This window comes from Balaenoptera musculus, chromosome 2, assembly GCF_009873245.2.
Source record: "Balaenoptera musculus isolate JJ_BM4_2016_0621 chromosome 2, mBalMus1.pri.v3, whole genome shotgun sequence".
NCBI classification, from domain to species: Eukaryota; Metazoa; Chordata; class Mammalia; order Artiodactyla; family Balaenopteridae; genus Balaenoptera; species Balaenoptera musculus.
In genome coordinates, this window is record NC_045786.1 from 59067110 (window position 1) to 59089540 (window position 22431).

The 22431-nt window shown below is 39.4% G+C and overlaps 1 protein-coding gene across 10 annotated transcripts in view; it reads right to left on the bottom strand.

Annotated features, from left to right (window-relative positions):
- The window catches only part of PEAK1 (pseudopodium enriched atypical kinase 1), a 303507-nt gene that overhangs the window by 280851 nt on the left and 225 nt on the right, over positions 1-22431 (bottom strand). For 2 of the 10 annotated variants that reach the window (XM_036842111.1, XM_036842108.1), the window contains exon 1: positions 21932-22089. The exons of the other annotated variants lie outside the window; for them this stretch is intronic. The gene's annotated coding sequence lies outside the window, so the exon portion shown is untranslated. Of the gene's footprint in view, positions 1-21931; positions 22090-22431 lie in introns of those variants that run through there. 10 annotated transcript variants of the gene reach the window in all.

The following is a 22431-nucleotide window of genomic DNA, read 5'->3' on the forward strand; positions in this document are numbered from 1 at the left end:
TAAAAGAGAAGTTACAACTGATACCACAGAACTACAAAGGATCATAAGAGACTACTATGAACAATTATATGCCCATAAATTGGACAGCTAGAAGAAATGGATAAATTCCTAGAAACATATAATCTTGCAAGACTGAATCATAAAGAACTATAAAATCTTAATAGATCAATTACTAGTAGGAAGATTGAAACAGTAATCAAAAATCTCCCAACAAACAAAAGCCCAGGACCAGGCAGCTTCACTGGTGAATTCTACAAAACATTCAAAGACTTATCCTTCTCAAACTCTACCCAAAAAAACTGAATGGGAGGAAAACCTTCCAAACATATTTTACGAAGCCAGCATTACCCTGATACCAAAAAGAAAGAAGAGAAAAGAAAAGAAAAGAAAAGAAAAGAAAAGAAAAGAAAAGAAAAGAAAAGAAAAGAAAAGAAAAGAAAGAAAAGAAAGGAAGAAAGAAAGGAAGGAAGGAAGGAAGGAAAGAAATGAAGGAAGAAAGGAAGAAAGAAAGGAAGAAAAGAAAAGGAAATTGAAGGCCAATACCCTTGATGAACATAGATGCAAAAATACTCAACAAAATACTAGCAAACCAAATCCAACAATACATTAAAAGGATCATACACCATGATCAAGTAGGATTTATGCCAGGGATGCAGGGATGGTTGGATATCCACAAAAATCAATCAAAGTGACACATCATACTAACAAAATGAAGGATAAAGATCATATGATCATCTCAATAGATCTATTCATGATTAAAAACTCTCAACAAAGTGGATATAGAAAATGTACTTCCACATAGCAAAAGCCATATATGACAAACCCACAGCTAACATCCTACTCAATGGTGAAAAGCTGAAAGCTTTCCTCTAAGATCAAGAACAAGACAAGGACGCCTACTCTTACAATTTTTATTCAACACAGTATTGGAAGTCCTAGCCACAGCAATTAGGAAAGAAAATGAAGTAAAAGTCATCCAAAGTGGAAAAAAAGGAGTAAAACTTACTATTTGCAGATGACATGATACTATATACAAAAAGCCCTAAAGAGAGAGATGCGAGTCTGACAAAGGTGTGATGAGCTGTTGGTGGCTGTGAGACTGGGGACACTGAGTGGGGTCTCTAGGAGCTAAGGATGCTATGCAGTTGACAGCCAGCCAGGAAACCCGACCTCAGCCCTTCCACTCCAAGGAACTTTATTCCACCAACAACGTGAGTGAACTTGGAAGCAGATTCTTTCCAGAGCCTCCCAACGACAACCCAGGATGGCTGAAACCCTGGTTCTGTCCTACAACTTGCAGCAGAGACTAGTCAAGATGACCCGCATTCTTCACTGACAGAACGTCTAAAACTGATATGAGAGGAGGAGCTTCAAGATGGCAGAAGAGTAAGACATGGAGATCACCTACCTCCCCACAAATACATCAGAAATACATCTACATGTGGAACAACTCCTACAGAACACCTACTGAACGCTGGCAGAAGACCTCACACCTCCCAAAAGGCAAGAAACTCCCCACGTACCTGGGTAGGGCAAAAGAAAAAAGAAAAAACAGAGACAAAAGAATAGGGATGGGACCTGCACCAGTGGGAGGGAGCTGTGAAGGAGGAAAGGTTTCCACACACTAGGAAGTCCCTTTGCGGGTGGAGACTGCGGGTGGCAGAAGGGGTAAGCTTAGGAACCACGGAGGACAGCGCAGCAACAGGGGTGTGGAGGGCAAAGCGGAGATATTCCCACACAGAGGATCGGTGCCGACCAGCACTCACCAGCATGAGAGGCTTGTCTGCTCATCCACCGGGGCAGGCAGGGGCTGGGAGCTGAGGCTCGGGCTTCGAAGGTCAGACCACAAGGAGAGGACCGGGGTTGGCTGCATGAACACAGCCTGAAGGGGGCTAGTGTGCCACAGCTAGCCGGGAGGGAGTCCGGGAAAAAGTCTGGAGCTGCCAAAGAGGCAAGAGACTTCTTCTTCCCTCTTTGTTTCCTGGAGTGCGAGGAGAGGGCATTCAGAGCACTGCCTAAACGAGCTCCAGAGACGGGCGCGAGCCGCAGCTACAAGCGCAGACTCCAGAGACGGGCATGGGATGCTAAGACTGCTGCTGCAGCCACCAAGAAGCCTGTGAGCAAGCACAGGTCACTATCCACACTGCCCCTCCTGGGAGCCTGTGCAGCCCGCCACTGCCAGGGTCCCGTGATCCAGGGACAACTTCCCCGGGAGAACGCACAGCATGCCTCAGGCTGTTGCAACGTCACGCCGGCCTCTGCCGCCACAGGCTCGCCCCACACTCAGTACCCCTCTCTCTCCAGGCCTGAGTGAGCCAGAGCCCCCGAATCAGCTGCTACTTTAACCCTGTCCTGTCTGAGAAAAGAACAGATGCCCTCAGGCGACCTACACGCAGAGGCAGGGCCAGATCCAAAGCTGAACCCCAGGAGCTGTGCGAACAAAGAAGAGAAAGGGAAATTTCTCCCAGCAGCCTCCGGAGCAGCAGATTAAATCTCCACAATCAACTTGATGTACCTTGCATCTGTGGAATACCTGAACAGACAACAAATCATCCCAAATTGAGGAGGTGGAGTTTGGAAGCAACGATATATATACTTTTTTCCCTTTTTCTCTTTTTCTGAGTGTGTATGTGCATGCTTCTGTGTGTGATTTTGTCTGTATAGCTTTGCTTTTACCATTTGTCCTAGGATTCTGTCTGTCCGATTTTTTGTTTTGTTTTGTTTTTTAGTATAGCTTTTAGCTCTTGTTATCATTGGTGGATTTGTTTTTTGGTTTGGTTACTGTCTTCTTTCTTTCATTTTTTTTATTACTTTAAAAAAATTTTTTTAATACTTTTCATTTTTTATTTTAATAACTTTATTTTACCTTTCTCTTTCTTTGTTTCTTTCTTTTCTCCCTTTTATTCTGAGCTGTGTGGATGACAGGCTCTTGGTGCTCCAGCCAGGCATCAGGGCTGTGCCTCAGAGGTGGGAGAACCAAGTTCAGGACATTGGTCCACAAGAGACCTCCCAGCTCCACATGATATCAAATGGCAAGAATCTCCCACAGATCTCCATCTCAACGCCAAGGCCAAGCTCCACTCAACAACCAGCAAGCTACAGTGCTGGACACCCTATGCCAAACAACTAGCAAGACAGCAACACAACCCTACCCATTAGCAGAGAGGCTGCCTAAAATCATGATAAGGCTACAGACTCCCCAAAACACACCACCAGACGTGGATCTCCCCAACAGAAAGACAAGATCCAGCCTCATCCACCAGAACACAGGCACTAGTCCCCGCCACCAGGAAGCCTACACAACCCACTGAACCAACCTTAGGCACTGGGGGCAGACACCAAAAACAACGGGAACTACAAACCTGCAGCCTGCGAAAAGGAGACCCCAAACACAGTAAGTTAAGCAAAAAGAGAAGACAGAGAAACACACAGCAGATGAAGGAGCAAGGTAAAAACACACCAGACCTAACAAATGAAGAGGAAATAGGCAGTCTACCGGAAAAAGAATTCAAAATATTGATAGTAAAGATGATCCAAGATCTTGGAAAAAGAATGGAGAAAATACAAGAAACGTTTAACAAAGACCTAGAAAAACTAAAGAGCAAACAAACAGTCATGAAGAACACAGTAAGTGAAATTAAAAATTCTCTAGAAGGGGGCTTCCCTGGTGGCGCAGTGGTTGAGAATCTGCCTGCTAATGCAGGGGACACGGGTTCGAGCCCTGGGCTGGGAAGATCCCACATGCCGCGGAGCAACTAGGCCCATGAGCCACAACTACTGAGCCTGCGCGTCTGGAGCCTGTGCTCTGCAACAAGAGAGGCCGCGATAGTGAGGGGCCCGTGCACCGCGATGAAGAGTGGCCCCTGCTTGTTGCAACTAGAGAAAGCCCTAGCACAGAAACGAAGACCAAACATAGCAATCAATCAATCAATCTATAAATCTTTAAAAAAAAAAATTCTCTAGAAGGGACCAATAGCAGAATAACTGAGGCAGAAGAACGGATAAGTGACCTGGAAAATAAAATAGTGGAAATAACTACTGCAGAGCAGAATAAAGAAAAAAGAATGAAAAGAATTGAGGACAGTCTCGGAGACCTATGGGACAACATTAAATGCACCAACATTCGAATTATAGGGGTCCCAGAAGAAGAAGAGAAAAAGAAAGGGACCGAGAAAATATGTGAAGAGATTATAGTTGAAAACTTCCCTAATATGGGAAAGGAAATATTTAATCAAGTCCAAGAAGCACAGAGAGTCACATACAGGATAAATCCAAGGACAAACATGCCAAGACACATATTAATCAAACTATCAAAAATTAAATACAAAGAACAAATATTAAAAGCAGCAAGGGAAAAACAACAAATAACACACAAGGGAATCCCCATAAGGTTAACAGCGGATCTTTCAGCAGAAACTCTGCAAGCCAGAAGGGAGTGGCAGGACATATTTAAAGTGATGAAGGGGAAAAACCTACAACCAAGATTACTCTACCCAGCAAGGATCTCATTCAGATTTGACAGAGAAATTAAAACCTTTACAGACAAGCAAAAGCTAAGAGAATTCAGCACCACCAAACCAGCTTTACAACAAATGCTAAAGGAACTTCTCTAGGCAGGAAACACAAGAGAAGGAAAAGAACTACAAAAACAAACCCAAAACAATTAAGAAAATGGTAATAGGAATATACACATCGATAATTAACTTAAATGCAAATGGATTAAATGCTCCAACCAAAAGACATAGACTGGCTGAATGGATACAAAAACAAGACCCATATATATACTGCCTACAAGAGACCCACTTCAGACCTAGGGACACATACAGACTGAAAGTGAGAGGATGGAAAAAGATATTCCATGCAAACGGAAATCAAAAGAAAGCTGGAGTAGCAATTCTCATATCAGACAAAATAGACTTTAAAACAAAGACTATTACAAGAGACAAAGAAGGACATTACATAATGATCAAGGGATCGATCCAAGAAGAAGATATGACAATTGTAAATATTTATGCACCCAACATAGGAGCACCTCAATACATAAGGCAACTACTAACAGCCATAAAAGGGGAAATCGACAGTAACACAATCATAGTAGGGGACTTTAACACCCCACTTTCACCAATGGACAGATCATCCAAAATGAAAATAAATAAGGAAACACAAGCTTAAAATGATACATTAAACAGGATGGACTTAATTGTTATTTATAGGACATTCCACCCAAAAACAACAGAATACACTTTCTTCTCAAGTGCTCATGGAACATTCTCCAGGATAGATCATATCTTGGGTCACAAATCAAGCTTTGGTAAATTTAAGAAAATTGAAATCATATCAAGTATCTTTTCCGACCACAACGCTATGAGACTAGATATCTATTACAGGAAAAAATCTGTAAAAAATACAAACACATGGAGGCTAAACAATACACTACTTAATAACCAAGAGATCACTGAAGATATCAAAGAGGAAATCAAAAAATACCTAGAAACAAATGACAATGAAAACACAACGACCCAAAACCTATGGGATGCAGCAAAAGCAGTTCTAAGAGGGAAGTTTATAGCAATACAATCCTACCTTAAGAAACAAGAAACATCTCAAATAAACAACCTAACCTTACACCTAAAGCAATTAGAGAAAGAAAAAACAAAAAGAAACCAAAGTTAGCAGAAGGAAAGAAATCATAAAGATCAGATCAGAATAAATGAAAAAGAAATGAAGGAAACGATAGCAAAGATCAATAAAACTAAAAGCTGGTTCTTTGAGAAGATAAACAAAATTGATAAACCATTAGCCAGACTCATCAAGAAAAAAAGGGAGAAGACTCAAATCAATAGAATGAGAAATGAAAAAGGAGAAGTAACAATTGACACTGCAGAAATACAAAGAATCATGAGAGATTACTACAAGCAACTCTATGCCAATAAAATGGAAAACCTGGAAGAAATGGACAAATTCTCAGAAATGCACAACCTTCCGAGACTGAACCAGGAAGAAATAGAAAATATGAACAGACCAATCACAAGCACTGAAATTGAAACCGTGATTAAAAATCTTCCAACAAACAAAAGCCCAGGACCAGATGGCTTCACAGGCAAATTCTCTCAAACATTTAGAGAAGAGCTAACACCTATCCTTCTCAAACTCTTCCAAAATATGGTATAGGGAGGAACACTCCCAAACTCATTCTACGAGGCCACCATCACCCTGATACCAAAACCAGACAAAGATGTCACAAAGAAAGAAAACTACAGGCCAATATCACTGATGAACATAGATGCAAAAATCCTCAACAAAATACTAGCAAACAGAATCCAACAGCACATTAAAAGGATCCTACACCATGATCAAGTGGAGTTTATCCCAGGAATGCAATGATTCTTCAATATATGCAAATCAATCAATGTGATACATCATATTAACAAATTGAAGGAGAAAAACCATATGATCATCTCAATAGATGCAGAGAAAGTTTTCAACAAAATTCAACACCCGTTTATGATAAAAACCCTTCAGAAAGTAGACACAGAGGGAACTTACCTCAACATAATAAAGGCCATATATGACAAACCCTCAGCCAACACTGTTCTCAATGGTGAAAAACTGAAACCATTTCCATTAAGATCAAGAACAAGACAAGGTTGCCCACTCTCACCACTATTATTCAACATAGTTTTGGAAGTTTTAACCACAGCCATCAGAGAAGAAAAAGAAATAAAAGGAATCCAAATCGGAAAAGAAAAAGTAAAGCTGTCACTGTTTGCAGATGACATGATACTATACATAGAGAATCCTAAAGATGCCACCAGAAAACTACTAGAGCTAATCAATGAATCTGGTAAAGTTGCAGGATACAAAATTAATGCACAGAAATCTCTTGCATTCCTATACACTAATGATGAAAAATCTGAAAGTGAAATTAAGAAAACACTCCCATTTACCATTGCAACAAAAAGAATAAAATATCTAGGAATAAACCTACCTAAGGAGACAAGAGACCTGTATGCAGAAAATTATAAGACACTGATGAAAAAAATTAAAGATGATACAAACAGATGGAGAGATATACCATGTTCTTGGACTGGAAGAATCAACATTGTGAAAATGACTTTACTATCCAAAGCAATCTACAGATTCAATGCAATCCCTATCAAACTACCACTGGCATGTTTTCACGGAACTAGAACAAAAAATTTCACAATTTGTATGGAAACACAAAAGACCCCGAATAGCTAAACCAATCTTGAGAAAGAAAAACGGAGTTGGAGGAATCAGGCTCCCTGACTTCAGACTATACTACAAAGCTACAGTAATCAAGATAGTATGGTACTGGCACAAAAACAGAAATATAGATCAATGGAACAGGATAGAAAGCCCAGAGATAAACCCACGCACATATGGTCACCTTATCTTTGATAAAGGAGGCAAGAATATACAATGGAGAAAAGACAGCCTCTTCCATAAGTGGTGCTGGGAAAACTGGACAGCTACATGTAAAAGAATGAAAATAGAACACTCCCTATCACCATACACAAAAATAAACTCCCAATGGATTAAAGACCTAAATGTAAGGCCAGACACTATCAAACTCTTAGAGGAAAACATATGCAGAACACTCTATGTCATAAATCACAGCAAGATCCTTTTTGACCCACCTCCTAGAGAAATGGAAATAAAAACAAAAATAAACAAATGGGACCTAGTGAAACTTAAAAGCTTTTACACAGCAAAGGAAACCATAAACAAGAACAAAAGACAACCCTCAGAATGGGAGAAAATATTTGCAAATGAAGTAACTGAAAAAGGCTTAATCTCCAAAATATACAAGCAGCTCATGCGGCTCAATATCAAAAAAATAAACAACCCAATCCAAAAATGGGCAGAAGACCTAAATAGACATTTCTCCAAAGAAGGTATACAGATTGCCAACAAACACATGAAAAGAATGCTCAACATCATTAATCATTAGAGAAATGCAAATCAAAACTACAATGAGATATCATCTCACACCGGTCAGAATGGCCATCATCAAAAAGTCTACAAACAATAAATGCTGGAGAGAGTGTGGAGAAAAGGGAACCCTCTTGCACTGTTGGTGGGAATGTAAATTGATACAGCCACTATGGAGAACAGTATGGAGGTTCCTTAAAAAACGAAAAATAGAACTACCATACAACCCAGCAATCCCACTACTGGGCATATACCCTGAGAAAACCATAATTCAAAAAGAGTCATGTACCAAAATGTTCATTGCAGCTCTATTTACAATAGCCAGGACATGGAAGCAACCTAAGTGTCCAGCAACAGATGAATGGATAAAGAAGATGTGGCACATACATACAATGAAGTATTACTCAGCCATAAAAAGAAATGAAATTGAGTTATTTGTAGTGAGGTGGATGGACCTAGAGTCTGTCATACAGAGTGAAGTAGGTCAGAAAGAGAAAAACAAATACCGTATGCTAACACATATATATATGGAATCTAAGGGAAAAAAAAAAAAGGTCATGAAGAACCCAGGGGCAGGATGGGAATAGAGACGCAGACCTACTAGAGAATGGACTTGAGGACATGGGGAGGGGGAAGGGTAAGCTGGGACAAAGTGAGAGAGTGGCATGGACATATATACACTACCAAATGTAAAATAGCTAGCTGGTGGGAGGCAGCCGCATAGCACAGGGAGATAAACTTGGTGCTTTGTGGCTACCTAGAGGGGTGGGATAGGGAGGGTGGGAGGGAGGGAGACTCAAGAGGGAGGAGATATGGGGATATATGTCTATGTATAACTGATTCACTTTGTTATAAAGCAGAAACTAACACACCATTGTAAAGCAATTATACTCCAATAAAGATGTTAAAAAAAAAAAACCTAAAGACTCCACTAAAAAACTGTTAGAACTAATAAATGAATTCAGTAAAGCCACAGGATACAAGATCAACATACAGAAATCTGTGATATTTCTATACACTAATAATGAACTATCAGAAAGAGAAATTAAGGAAACAATCCCATTTATAAGTGCATCAAAAAGAATAAAATACCTAGAAATAACTTTAACCAAGGTGATGAAAGACCTGTACAATGAAAACTGTAAGACACAGCAAAAAAAACTGAAGAAGACACAAATAAAATGGAAAGATATTCTGTGTTCATGGATAGAAAGAACTGATATTGTTACAATGTCCACATTACCCAAAGCAATCTACAGATTCAATACAATCCTTATCAAAATTCCAACAGCACATTTCAGTGAACTAAAAGAAACAAATCTAAAATTTGTATGGAACCACAAAAGATCCCAAATAACCAAAACAACACTGAGAAAGAACAAAGCTGGAAACATCATGCGCCTTGATTTCAAACTATACTACAAAGCTTTAGTAATCAAAATGGTATGGTACTAGCACAAAAACAGACACACAGATCAACAGAACAGAATTGAGAGCCCAGAAATAAACCCACACATATATGGAAATTAATTTATGACAAGGGAGCAAAGAACATACAATGGAGGAAGGATAGTCTCTTCAGTAAATAGTATTGGGAAAACTGAACAGCCACGTGCAAGAGAATGAAACTAGACCACTGTCTTACACTAGACACAAAAATTAACTCAAAATGGATTAAAGACTTGAATGTAAGACCTGAAACCATAAAATTCCTAGAAGAAAACAAAAGCAGTAATTTCACTGATACCAGTTTTAGCAATGTTTTGTGTGTTCTGACTCCAAAGGCAAGGGAAACAAAAGCAAAAATAAACAAACGGGACATCAAACTAAAAAAGCTTCTGCTTTTAGGAAACCATCAACAAAACAAAAAGGCAACTTACTGAATGGGAAAAGATATTTGCAAATCACATATCCAAAAAGGGGTTAATATCTAAAATATATAAAGAACTCACACAACTCAAGAACAAAAAAACAAAACAAAACAAAAAAAGCCTGATTAAAAAATGGGCAGAAGATCTGAGTACACTTTTCCAAAGAAGACATACAGATGACCAACAGGCACATGAAAAGATGTTCAACATCACTAATTATGAGGAAAATGCAAATCAAGCCCACAATGAGATATTATTTCACACTTGTTAGAATGGCTATCATTGAAAAGACAAGAAATAACAAATGTTGGACAGGATGTGGAGAAAAGGGAACCCTTGTATAATGTTGCTGGGACTGTAAATTGGTGCAGCCACTATGGAAAACATTATGGAGATGTCTCAAAAAAAAATAATAATAATAATAGAACTACCATATGACCCAGCTATTCCACTTTTGGGTATTTATCTGATGAACACAAAAACATTAATTGAAAAGATATATATACACAGCTATGTTTACTGCAGTACTATTTACAATAGCCATCATATGGAAACAACTTTCCACTGATGAATGTATATGTGTGTATACACACACACACACACACACACAATGGACTATTAACTCACCATAAAAAAGAATAGGATCCTGCCATTTTGACAACATGGATAGACCATGAAGGTATTATACCAAGTGAAATAAGTCAGATGGAAAAATAAAAAGACTATATGATTTCACTCATATGTGGAATCTAAAAAAAACAAAACGAACAAACAAAATAAAACAAAAACAAACTCGAAAATACAGAGAACAGATTAGTGGTTACCAGAGGGGAAGAGGATTAAGGGGTGGGCAAAGTGGGTGAAGGAAGTCAACAGTATTGTAACGGATGGGAACTAGACTTGTGGTGATGACCACTTTGTAGTATATACAGATGTCAAATTATAATGCTGTACACCTGAAACTTACATAATTTTTAAAAAGCTAACTTTTTTCTATCATAAAATTTAAAGATGTATAATATAATAGGTAATATCAAACTCTACTTCAGATCTGAAGCCAAAAAAGACAGAGAGAATTAGGAGGAAATCTGTACAGTAGGATTCGGTTTCCTAGTCAGACAGCTAGTCCATGAAAACCCAGACCATGCAGTCCCATAGGAGATAAAAGAAGAGAGGGTCAACATTCATGCAACATAAAACCCTGTAGTTGCCTTTTACAAAAGAATACAAAACATCCTTTTCTAGACGACAAGATCTTTTAACAGACTTCTGGAATGCAAAACTGACAACAGAACTACAAGTTGCATTTATAATAGGATTCAAATTTTATTTGCACATGTTTAATAAACATATATATGTGAAATAAAATCTAAGTCAATAATTAAAGTTCAACTCTCTAAATTAGGAACTACTATATTTATAAATTATTTCTATGCTGCTGATAGTACAACTTACATTTTCACTGATGCTATCATTCCACAAGCTGCATTTGTAAGGAAAGGAGTATATAAGAAACAATGTAAACTTTGTCTTATTCTATATAGAAGAAAAAGATTATCAAACTACAGGATTCTCTTCTCTCCTTATATTAACTTCTTCATTGAATCTGGAAACTAACAACCTCTTTTAACTTCAGGACCATAGTTGAATTAAGAACTGGCAATCTACCTGAAATATTTAGTTGTGAGGTTTAACATTGTGAATGCAGCCAGTCCCCAAAGGCAAATGCTGAAAAACAGTCTAAGGATATTGTTGCAAAAACAATTTTTCAAGTCAAGGAGAGAACCGACATTAGGAAAATACTTTTTATTGCTTCTCCAATGCCTTAAATCTTCTTTCACACACACTCCCACAATTACTCCTACTTCATACCCAAATAAAATCTATAAAAACTGTTTCACACCTGGGAAGAAGGCAGTTTCTCAGCATTTGAAATATTCAACTCATTATTTCAAAATATTTAAGAGGTATACCATGGCATCGTCCCTTGTAATAACAAAAGTAAATCAATCTCTTATGAAAATTATGGGTGGGGGAGAATCCTAACTTTAAATAATGCAAAGTGCTCCTGTCATATAAAGGATTTAGGAGGAAAGAGTTTTCCTGCTCCTCCATCATCAAGGGAACCAAAGAAGCTTAGGGAGGGAGAGATAGGGGATTAAGAGGAAAACTTTTCTCTAAAAGATAAGAAACGAAATAGTCTACGTAATGTGGATGAACCTATAAATATACTGGAAAGCTAAAATCTTTCATTAATTTTTAAATGTAATATTTCTACCATTATTTTATTCAACAGCACATGATACTTACTATGCCCCAGGCATTATTGTAAACACTTTTCAATTATTAGTTCATTAACCCTCCGAGGTAGGTACTATCAATATCCCAATTTTACAGATGAGAACACTAAGGATAGAGAAATAAAGTAATTTTCCCAAGACCACACCGCTATTAAGCAGCAGAGATGAGATTCAATCCCAGGCCGTCTGAGTTCACAATCCACGCTCTTAACCACAATGCAATGCTGACTCTCTAAAAAGCAATATGCTCATGAAAGCCCAGTGTCTTATAGTTAAATAGTTAATAAAGTCTGCTAAACAAATTAAGAGTGAAAAAAATGGAGAGAGCAAAAAGTAGAAAACCTATTATTCATAGTTCCAACACATTACTATGAGTATAGTTTCCCATCAGTCTTCTTTCCTTGTTCACATAGAGTTTTTGTTTTCCCGTTAGTTATCATTCAGCAGACATAATTTTCTAGAAAATGAAAAACTAAAATATTACTCTCAACATTTTTAAAATAACAGTTAAAATTAAACACATTGTATATCAAACACTTACATGCTTGCTATTATTCTTCTTTCACCTCACAACCCCATAAAGTAGGTGTAAGTATTATCCCCATTTTACAAATGAGGAAACTGAAGCACAGTTAAGAAACTAACTTAAGGTCCCATGGCTAGTAAGCAGTTGAGCCAGGATTCAAATTCAGGCTGCTTGACTCCTGAACTAGAATTCTTTTCTACTCATGGAGGATAGGATTATGAGCTACTTGATACATAAGGATCATGTTTTTAAAGAGTAGTATTGTTTGTTTGGCTTAGCCTAAAATGAGTATGTTAGCATACAGATTTATTTTATTTTGCCCTAATTCTTACTTACACAACTGAAGTTTTCAGTATCTTAAGGTTTCTTGAGCAAGCTAAATAACTCTTCAGGTCTTACTTTACAAGGGTCAAGTATTTTATGTAATTCCTTCATTCAACAACCATTTGAGTATCCATTACATGCTAGAAACTGCGCTAATAAGACAGTCTTTGCACTCAAGGCAGAGTCTCTTTTCACTCAGCATATAAATATGCTAAAGTTTCTCACAACTAATAAATACAACACACTGTACATACAAATGGTTAATAGCTTTGCCAACCATTCAGTGGCAGAATTGAGAAAGGAATCCCGTGATTTTTTGCCCCCTATGCTATAAAGTAGATAAATCCCTCATTTTTCTTACAGTTCCTAGAGAGTGACTGATAAATAATTACTCAATAGGTACAATCTGCCTTTCTCATGCTATACCACCTTTTATCAGCTGGCAATGAAAGCCTACCCATTTTTAGTGCAAAGGAGTTGAAATTAAAATATTTTACTAAAACCTTGGTTTACTAGGTTACACACTTAAATTACTTGTAAAGTTCCATAATCGCATCGGGGTGTGACTTTAGTAACCAAATGACAAATGTGAATGTCTAAGACTATCCATGAAAGAAGCAGTCAAAAATGTTGCATGTTCGCAGAAGATGAAGGCCAATTCTGCTTGATTTTACACTGAAACATTTTATTTTACGCAGTCTTAAGATGAATCCCACTGATTGTGAAAAGGTGGCAGAGAGATAAAAGTTAAAAAGTCAGGTGTAGCAGAAACCCTCCTAACCAGTTCACTGAGTGGTTTAATTGATAGCAATGGCTAAAGGCACAATTACCCACCTAAGAGCTTAATGAAACCTTGACAAGTTCTTTGACTGATACATATTTACATTCGTGTTTATATGTAGCTGGCATAGGCTTGAGTTCATTATTTCTTATGCCTATGTCCTCTAAGAAGCTTCTCTAGTATGTTATTTGAACCATTATCTGGTATTTGCCTTTCACTGCTACTTTCTTTTTCAGTCTGTAATTTGTCTCATCCTAGATTGTAAATTTACGGCACAGTGTTAACTCCCAAAATGGCTCAGTGCCTTGCCAATAACAGGTATTGAAAAAGTGTTTATTAATAATAGATATGAAATCCACCCTACAGCCACACCCCAATTCTTATCATTTTGCAGAACTGCTTCTCCTCATCTCTCTGACTAGGATGCCCTGGGGTCAGTCCTTGAACCTCTTTTCTAGCTATGTTCACTCCTCAGGTGATCTTATCTATACTGACAACTTCTAAATGTATTCAACCTGGACCATTCTCCTCTGAACTAGATTCATTTGTTCGATTGCTGACTTAACATCTCGATTACATGTCTCTTAGACATCTCAAAAACGTAGCCAGTCTGGAACAGAACTCTTGAACTCTACCCAGAAACCTGTTCTGCTCACAGTCTTCCCATCTCTGAAAATGGCAACTCCATCCTTCCAATTGCTTAAGCCAAAAACCTTGGAGTCATCCTTCACTCTTCTCTTTTCACATTCCACATCCAATCCATCAGCAAACCTTGTTGGATCAAAACATACCCAGTTAGAGTCAGAGATATATTTTACACACAGAAAAAAATATAGATATGTGTGGATACATAGATTAGTATGCATACATATATTTCCTAGCTCTGTCCACTGACAGCATCTAGCAGCAGTAGCAACAAGCACACCTAACATCCAGATCTTGACCTCAAAATACCATTCTCCAATAAAAGGAATCAGAGTTTCTTGAAGAAATGAGTCTAGGGCAGAGGCAGGAAAAATACAAGATGAGCCTGAAACATCTAGTAGTGCCAGAAAATAAAGTGTAACATGTACACATACAAAGGATAGGCGCACATCAAAAAGACACAGAAGTCAACCTAAAAGGGCTTCCAATGGGCAAAGCTGGAATAATTCAGGCAACAAAATAAATAATGATACCAAGTGAATTATAACCCTAAGAATAAAGTAAGTATCTATAAATTAGAACTGATATAAATGATTAGATAGATAGATAAGGAACAAACTTTCCTTACAGAAGAATTCCAATTAATAAATGTAGTAAGAATGAGGGAAAATAAACAGTACATGCAGGCAAGATGACTGATGAATGCTAAAATTAGTCAGCAGAGGGGCTTCCCTGGTGGCGCAGTGGTTAAAAATCCGCCTGCCAATGCAGGGGACACGGGTTCGAGCCCTGGTCCAGGAAGATCCCACATGCCACAGAGCAACTAAGCCTGTGCACCACAACTACTTGGTCTGTGCTATAGAGCCTGCGAGCCACAACTACTGAAGCCTGCACGCCTAGAGCCCGTGCTCTGCAACAAAAGAAGCCACAGCAATGAGAAGCCCACGTGCCGCAATGAAGAGCACCCCCCGCTCACCGCAACTAGAGAAAGCCTGCGTGCAGCAATGAAGACGCAATGCAGCCAAAAATAAATAAATAAATAAATTTTTTAGAATAAATAAAATCAGTGAGCAGAGAAACAGGATACTGGCAAAGGCTCAAAGTATCTCTCCCAAAATATTTACCAATTACTGTGGTGGTTGTAATATATGTCCAGAAATTCTTTGATACAACTGCCTCCAGGAAGTGGAGTTTAATTCCCCTCCCCTTGAGTGTGGGCTGAATTTAATGACTTGCTTCTAATGATCAGAGTATGGAAGGTGAAAAATAATGGAGAAATCTGGCAGAAACCACCTTAACAAAGTGATCACCCGGTGACATCATGTTGATAACATGGATCTCCTCAATGGCATGATAAGAAGGGCACTTCACTCTGTGATACTCTTCCTCAAACCTCAATAACTTATCATGAGAAGATCTCAGAAAACCCAAATTGAGGAACATCCTACAAGATACTTGACCAGTACTCTTTAAAAAAAAAGTATCAGGTCATAAAAGGTAAGGAAAGACCAAGAAACTGTCATGCATTAGAAGAGATAAGGGAGACTTGACAACTAAAAGCAATGTAGTATCCTGGTTTGGATAATGGAATGGAAAAGGAATATTAGTGGGAAAACTGATGAAATACAAATAGTCTGCAGTTTGTCTGAAGCATTGTACCAATGTTAATTTCTTAGGTTGACAAATGTACCATGGTTATGTAAGATGTTAACATTAGGGGGAAAAGGATGAAGGGTATATGGCAGTGATTCTTAATAGGAGCAATTTTGCCCCACAGGGGCATTTGGCAATGTCTAAAGACATTTTTGATTGTTACAACAGGGGTATGGTACTGGCATCTATAGACAGAGACCAGGGATGCTGCTTAACATCCTATATAGCACTGGGCAATCCCCACAACAAAGGTTTAGCCAGTCCAAAATGTCAGTAAGGCTGAGGCTGAGAAACACTGGCATAAAGGAACTCTATGCATTATCTGTGCAACTCCTCCGTAAATCTAAAATTATTTCAAAATAAAAAGTTAAAAATATATCCAAATCCAATCATTTCTCATCAATTTCCTAGTCTAAGACACCACTAACCCTCAACTAGATTTTTAAAGAGAGCCTCCTAACTGATCTTCTAGTTTTTACTCTTCATCTCTTTAGACTACTTTCAACACAGTAGCCAGAGTGAAGTTTTTAAAGCATAAATCTGATCATGTCACTTTGCTCAAAAACCTGTAATGGTTTCCATCTCAAAAAATAAACACCCAAGTCCTTCCAATGTTCTACAGGCTCTATGTAATCTGGACCCAGTTATCGCTCCACTTTGTTTCTCCACAAAGTAGAAACCACTTTCTACTCTTCTATTCACTCCAGTCCAGGCACACTGACCTCCTAGTGTTCTGGGAATACACCAAGCACACCTCTGCTTCAGGGCCAATGCAAACTGTTTCTTAGACCTAGTGTGCTCCTTTACCTCCATCCTTCAAGCCTTTGCTCACTCCTCACCAAGTCCTTCCCAGACATCCTTTTTAAAAGTGCACACACCCCTTGGCATACCTATCCCTCTTGCCTGCTTTATTTTTCTCCACAGCACCTATCTATCACCTTCTAATACTGTATAACAACAAGTTACTTATTTTGTTTAATGTCTGTCTCACCCTCTCTAGAATGTAAGATCCACGAGGGCAGGGATTTTTGTCTGTTTGGTTCACTACTATAACCTCTGCACCTAGAACAATGCCTAGCATGCACTTAATGCTCAAGAAACATTTGTTAAATGAACGATACACCTTTGAAGTCCTAAATTTAATATCCCAGTGTCGTTCTACCACTTTTCATCATTACTGCATTTTCTTTCTTATCTCCTTACTTGAGAACACTATGGTTTGGAGAAGAAAGAATGGGTATTGGATCCTGGTTCTATCACTTGATAGTGTGTGTCTCTCTGGATATGTAACTTAACCTTTCTAATCCTCAGTTTCTTCATCTGAAAGAGAATGACAAAGGGATGGATGTAAGATTAATAACACTTATGTTAGGATTAGAAATAAGGTATTAAAGTGTCTAGCACATAGTAGGTAATCCATAAGTAAAAGCTAATATTTTTGCTCCCTCTTCACTAGTTCTTCGGCTTCACACTGACCTCTAACTTTCATGCCCTTCATTTTCTCCCAGTTGAATCACCCCTTCTATGATTCCTGCTCATGAACCAACCTGGACTCCACAGTTCATTTCAGTCACAGTCCTTAACATCATTAATTCCCTCAACCAACTGCCCTTTAGGTATCTCTACCAAGCAGGCATCTGCAAAGCAGTGGGTAACAGCCTGGGCTCTGGAACTGAACCACCAGGGTTTGAACGCCAGCTATTCATCTTACAATCAGGGAGAATAACAACAGTACCTACCTTATGAGCTCTTGTGAGTATTAAATGGTTTCTTCAGCTATACATACCCAGAGTGATCAGTGCTGGAGAAAAATCAAACCATGCAAATTGGTATCCCTACAAATCCAAGGTCTACAACCTCAAATGGGTCCTCAATGCTACCTAACAATCCTTTTTCATTATCCTAGTCGTGTGTCTGTCTGTCTGACTCTCCCCCCCCCCCACCATTCCCTTGGAAGCTGTTATACACTTACACTCTCTTTTTAAAGAACCCCTATTCTACCATGTTCCCCATCATTCTAAGCAGGTACTCAAAAATGATATGAGACACATCAACTCGTTCTCCTTCCTGCCCCTATCATTTAGAAACTTATTTACAGTGCCTCCAACTTCACCTCCTTCCTTTCTGCTCAATGAAAAAGGAGAATCATCTCCTACCCAAGACCAACTTCTCTACCTATGCCTTGGATCCCATCCCCTCCTACTGTCTCCAAATCCTTGGCTCCATCAATCACCTCTGTCCCCCATCTCTCTGCCTCCCCCACACTGCTTCAATTTCTCCCCTCCACTGGTGCTTTCCAATCCCACATAAACATGCCCAAGATCCTCTTAATTTAAAAAAGGGGGAGAAGGAGTAAACTTCTCTAAATCCCCTGCATCTCCCTTCACCTATACTACTTGTTCAGTCCTTTGTTGAAAACACTGTATCCCTCTCAATTAGCTACCCTTCCTAGCTGTCATTGACTCTTCAACCCCCTTACCCCCAAAGCACTACAATGTAGCTACCTGCTCTAGCTGAAGTTACAAATGACTTAATCACCAAGTTTCAGGGACTTTTTTCAGTTATCTTACTTGGCCTTTTCATGGCAGGATACAGTATCGTCCACTCCTAGTCCTTGAAATATTCTTCTCCCTCAGCTTCTGTGACAATTCTCCCATAGTTCTTTTTTTTCAGCTTTGGTCTGTCTGGCACAGATGTTTGGCTTCTCTTAGTTGTCTGCCCCATTCAGTAGCTCACAACAGAAATATGGGAATCATGCTAAATCTTCAATCTTGCTCAACTCTGTAATCTGATTATTTACCCTGTCCTGTTGATAATACTTCCTAAACCTCTTATACATCCACTCCTCTTTTACATCTCTCAACATTTCTCATCAGGAATGGCTTCCTAACTGGTCTTGCTTCCAGTTTTGCCCTTCTCTAATCCAGCATTCACCTCACTGCCTAGAACACAAATATGATTCTATCACAGCGTAATTTTTCCCCCCACTAAATCCTCACAGCCTTCAGGACAAAGTTAAAGCTCCTTAGTTTGGGTCATAAGGCATTCAGTGATTTGGCTTCTTATCACTTCATCAGCCCGTTTTAAAACTCTGCTGTCCACTTGTGCCTACTGAGTACTTGAACGTGGCTAGACTCAACTGAGATGTGGTATAAGTATAAAATACATACCAGATTCTGAAGACTTAGTATGAAAAAGAGAATGTCAAATATCTCAATAATGCTTTTTTATAGTTTACAAACTGAATATAAATGCTTTTTTATAGATTACAAACTGAAATAAAATTTTAGATATATCAGCTTAAATAAAATATATTACTAAAATTGATTTCACCTTTTCCTTTTTTAACACGGTTAATAGAAAATTTTAAAATACATACATGAATTACATTTGTGACTTGCATTATTATATTTTTACAGAAAAGCACTGGTCTAGAATGTCCTTTCCCTTTTTCTGAACCTAGTTAACTGCTATCTATTTTTGAAGATTAGCTCAGGTAACCCACTAAGATGCATTTCGGGACACACCCCTCCCAAAACCCCAAGTCTTAGCCAACTACCCCTCCTGCTCTGTGCTTTCATCCATAGGAATCTGCTTACACCTGTTATATATCACTCCACATTATAATTATTGGTTATCAGTTATCTTCTCCTCCTAAACTATATGCTCCTTGCAAAAAGGCATATCATTCTACATATACTCAGGGCTTACCACCATGTTTACCACTTAAAAGGCACTCAAAATATTTGCTGAACAAATGTGAACTATCTATTCCTGGCCTGAAAGTTACTAGAATTTCTCCAAGGAAAACAAACCAGCAAAGAAGGAGTCTAGACTTTCCCAAGAGCTCCAGTAATGAAAGGATCAGAACGATGGTAGGAAGTAGGAATTAAAGTAAAGAGAAGAGCAATAAGAAAATAAAGCTCATCACACACAACTACCTCTTAACAGTGAAAACAGGAATTTGCAGCAGTGAAATGGAGCCTTGAACTCAACTTGGCATGCCAGGGGCCACAGTTTGGTTCCTAAATTACTCAAATAACCCATCCAACAAAAGAGTATGATTTGGCAGGTTTCAACACAAACAGCTAGAGCCCAGCACCTGTTCCACTTAAACAGAGCATCATTACAGTTAAAAACAACAACAAATCTCTCTTATGAAGCAAACGCTAATCTCATGGTGCTTCACCACGGAACAATTTAGAAGAGTTATTATATGAAATGTGCCAAAGCATGAATTTATGGATGATGCTTATTTGGCAAATATGGTTGGCACTGCTAGATGTTGAAAAACACGTATGCAAATAAGCAAATAAAATTTTTAAGCTCTCAGACTTAAATATTTACATTATCATAAATGTACAAAGATAAATGTTTATATGAGAACATACACAACACATTCCAGGAACACATTTTTTAATGTGATTGTCAGGAACAGTTATGAAGTGGCATTATTTCTTTATGGGCCTCAGGGTAGACTCTTAAAAATGACTTCTGACAGAATGTTAATGGGGTACAAAAATTATGGAGGAAGTTTTTCTGTACTATCTCTGGGTAAAATGAATAGTCACAGTATCATAATAGTTCAAAGCAATCTTATCTTTTCCTTTCACCAAAATACTTTTCTTCCCATCCTGGAACCCAGCCAAACATAAATGTCAAACCATAAATGCACGGGGGCGGGGAAGGGATGAAGAAGAGGACCACACATCAAAAAGGCTTAAAGAAAATAATTTGACATTTTTTTTCCCCACATAATATAGTCATGTTAGAGTCTCCAAAAATAAAGACATGATAAAATATTTCCCCTCTTCCCCTCTGACAGTTATGGAAAGATGTTTGTTTTTTTCACATAGTTTGTGAGTTGGTCATAGCCAAAACTCACTAGCAATGGTATGAATTCTGCTTCCATTGTTAACTGTTAATCTCTGGGTCGAGGCTACAACTCCCATCTCTGAAGTCAAGAAAATGTACCATACTTGCCATTACAGTTTACTAAACGAGTCACCGAAGAGAAGTGCCAGGCACTTCAGAAAGTAATTAGGGTAGTCAGTGGACTGAGCTATCTAGAAACGTTCTGAGATTATAGAGAAGCCATCATGAAGCAAGTATTCAAGATTGCTCATGGAAAGTTTTACCCCTGTGGATAATTCACGGTTTTCACTTCTACACTGCAGAGAGCAATATGAGTTCTCCGACTATACACATTACCACATCATTTCATTTATCAGGGGAAAAAAAAAGAAGAAAAAAAGGCGTTGTGGCTGAACAAAAAATCAAGAGGTAGGCCCCAAAACAGAATCCTCAAGGCAATCCCAATTCAGGTGAAAAGCTGTGGGCATACATCATACAATGACCTAAAAATAGCCTTTCATGTAAATCTCCAAGTATTTAATTCAACGTATAATCTTACCACATTTAACAGAGGCAGAAGAAAAATGTATTAGGTTTTCTATAACAAGGCCAATAAAGATGAAATCATAGTTTTCCTTTAACTCGTCACTATCCCCTCAACCCCAACCTGGCAATAACTCCATTCCACAGCTCTCAACTTCCTAAACGGGGATCCTAAAAAACACAACGTATTGCAAAAAAGTTAACATTTAAAGGTGGGAGGGCTCCTCTTTCCTGTTGCTCTCAGCAGTCTTTAATGCAGTCAACGGACGAAAAAACGAAATCAAGCTCTCAGACGGATGGTGCAGGCAACAGGGAGGGGGTAGAGAAGGGGCTCAGACGGCAAGTCCTCATCGCGGGAGGTGAGAAAAGTTGCAAGAACGGACGAGTCAAAGGGCGAAGGAGAAACAAAACTGACCCAACGAACCACTCAAAATCCCCCCAAAACCGAGGAAACCCGCACGTTAGGGGGCTCACAAACCGTAGAGCGAAGTGAGCAGGCAAAGAGCCACCGGGTTTCACCCTGGCGCTGCTGGCCAGGCTGCGCCGGATCCTCCCGGGTTTGGAGGTGGATGTCCGTGCAGACTTAGCAGAAGCGAAAGGAGTCCTTCCTGCCCCAGCCTCACTGCGTCCGGCTCCTCCAGGATTCACTTTCCCCAGCAGCCTTCCAGCCGCGCCCGGGGGCGTCCCTCGCCGCCAGGTCCCAACTTTCCCTCCTCTGGGGGGCGCCGAGCTGCCGGGGCCGCCGCCGCCACAGCCACCGAGAGAGGGGGCGGGAGCGGGGGCGCGAGGGGGCGCGCGGCGCCAGCGGGCTCCGGGGGCCGCAGGGCGCGGGGGTGGCCGTGGCCAGAGAGCCCGCGCCGGGCCGGACGCACCGGCCGCCAAAGCCCTCGCGGCAGCGCCACCCAGACCCCACGCCGCCCCGCCCGGATTCCCCCAGGTCAGCCCCCTCACCCCTCGGCGACCCAGGTCCCACAAGCC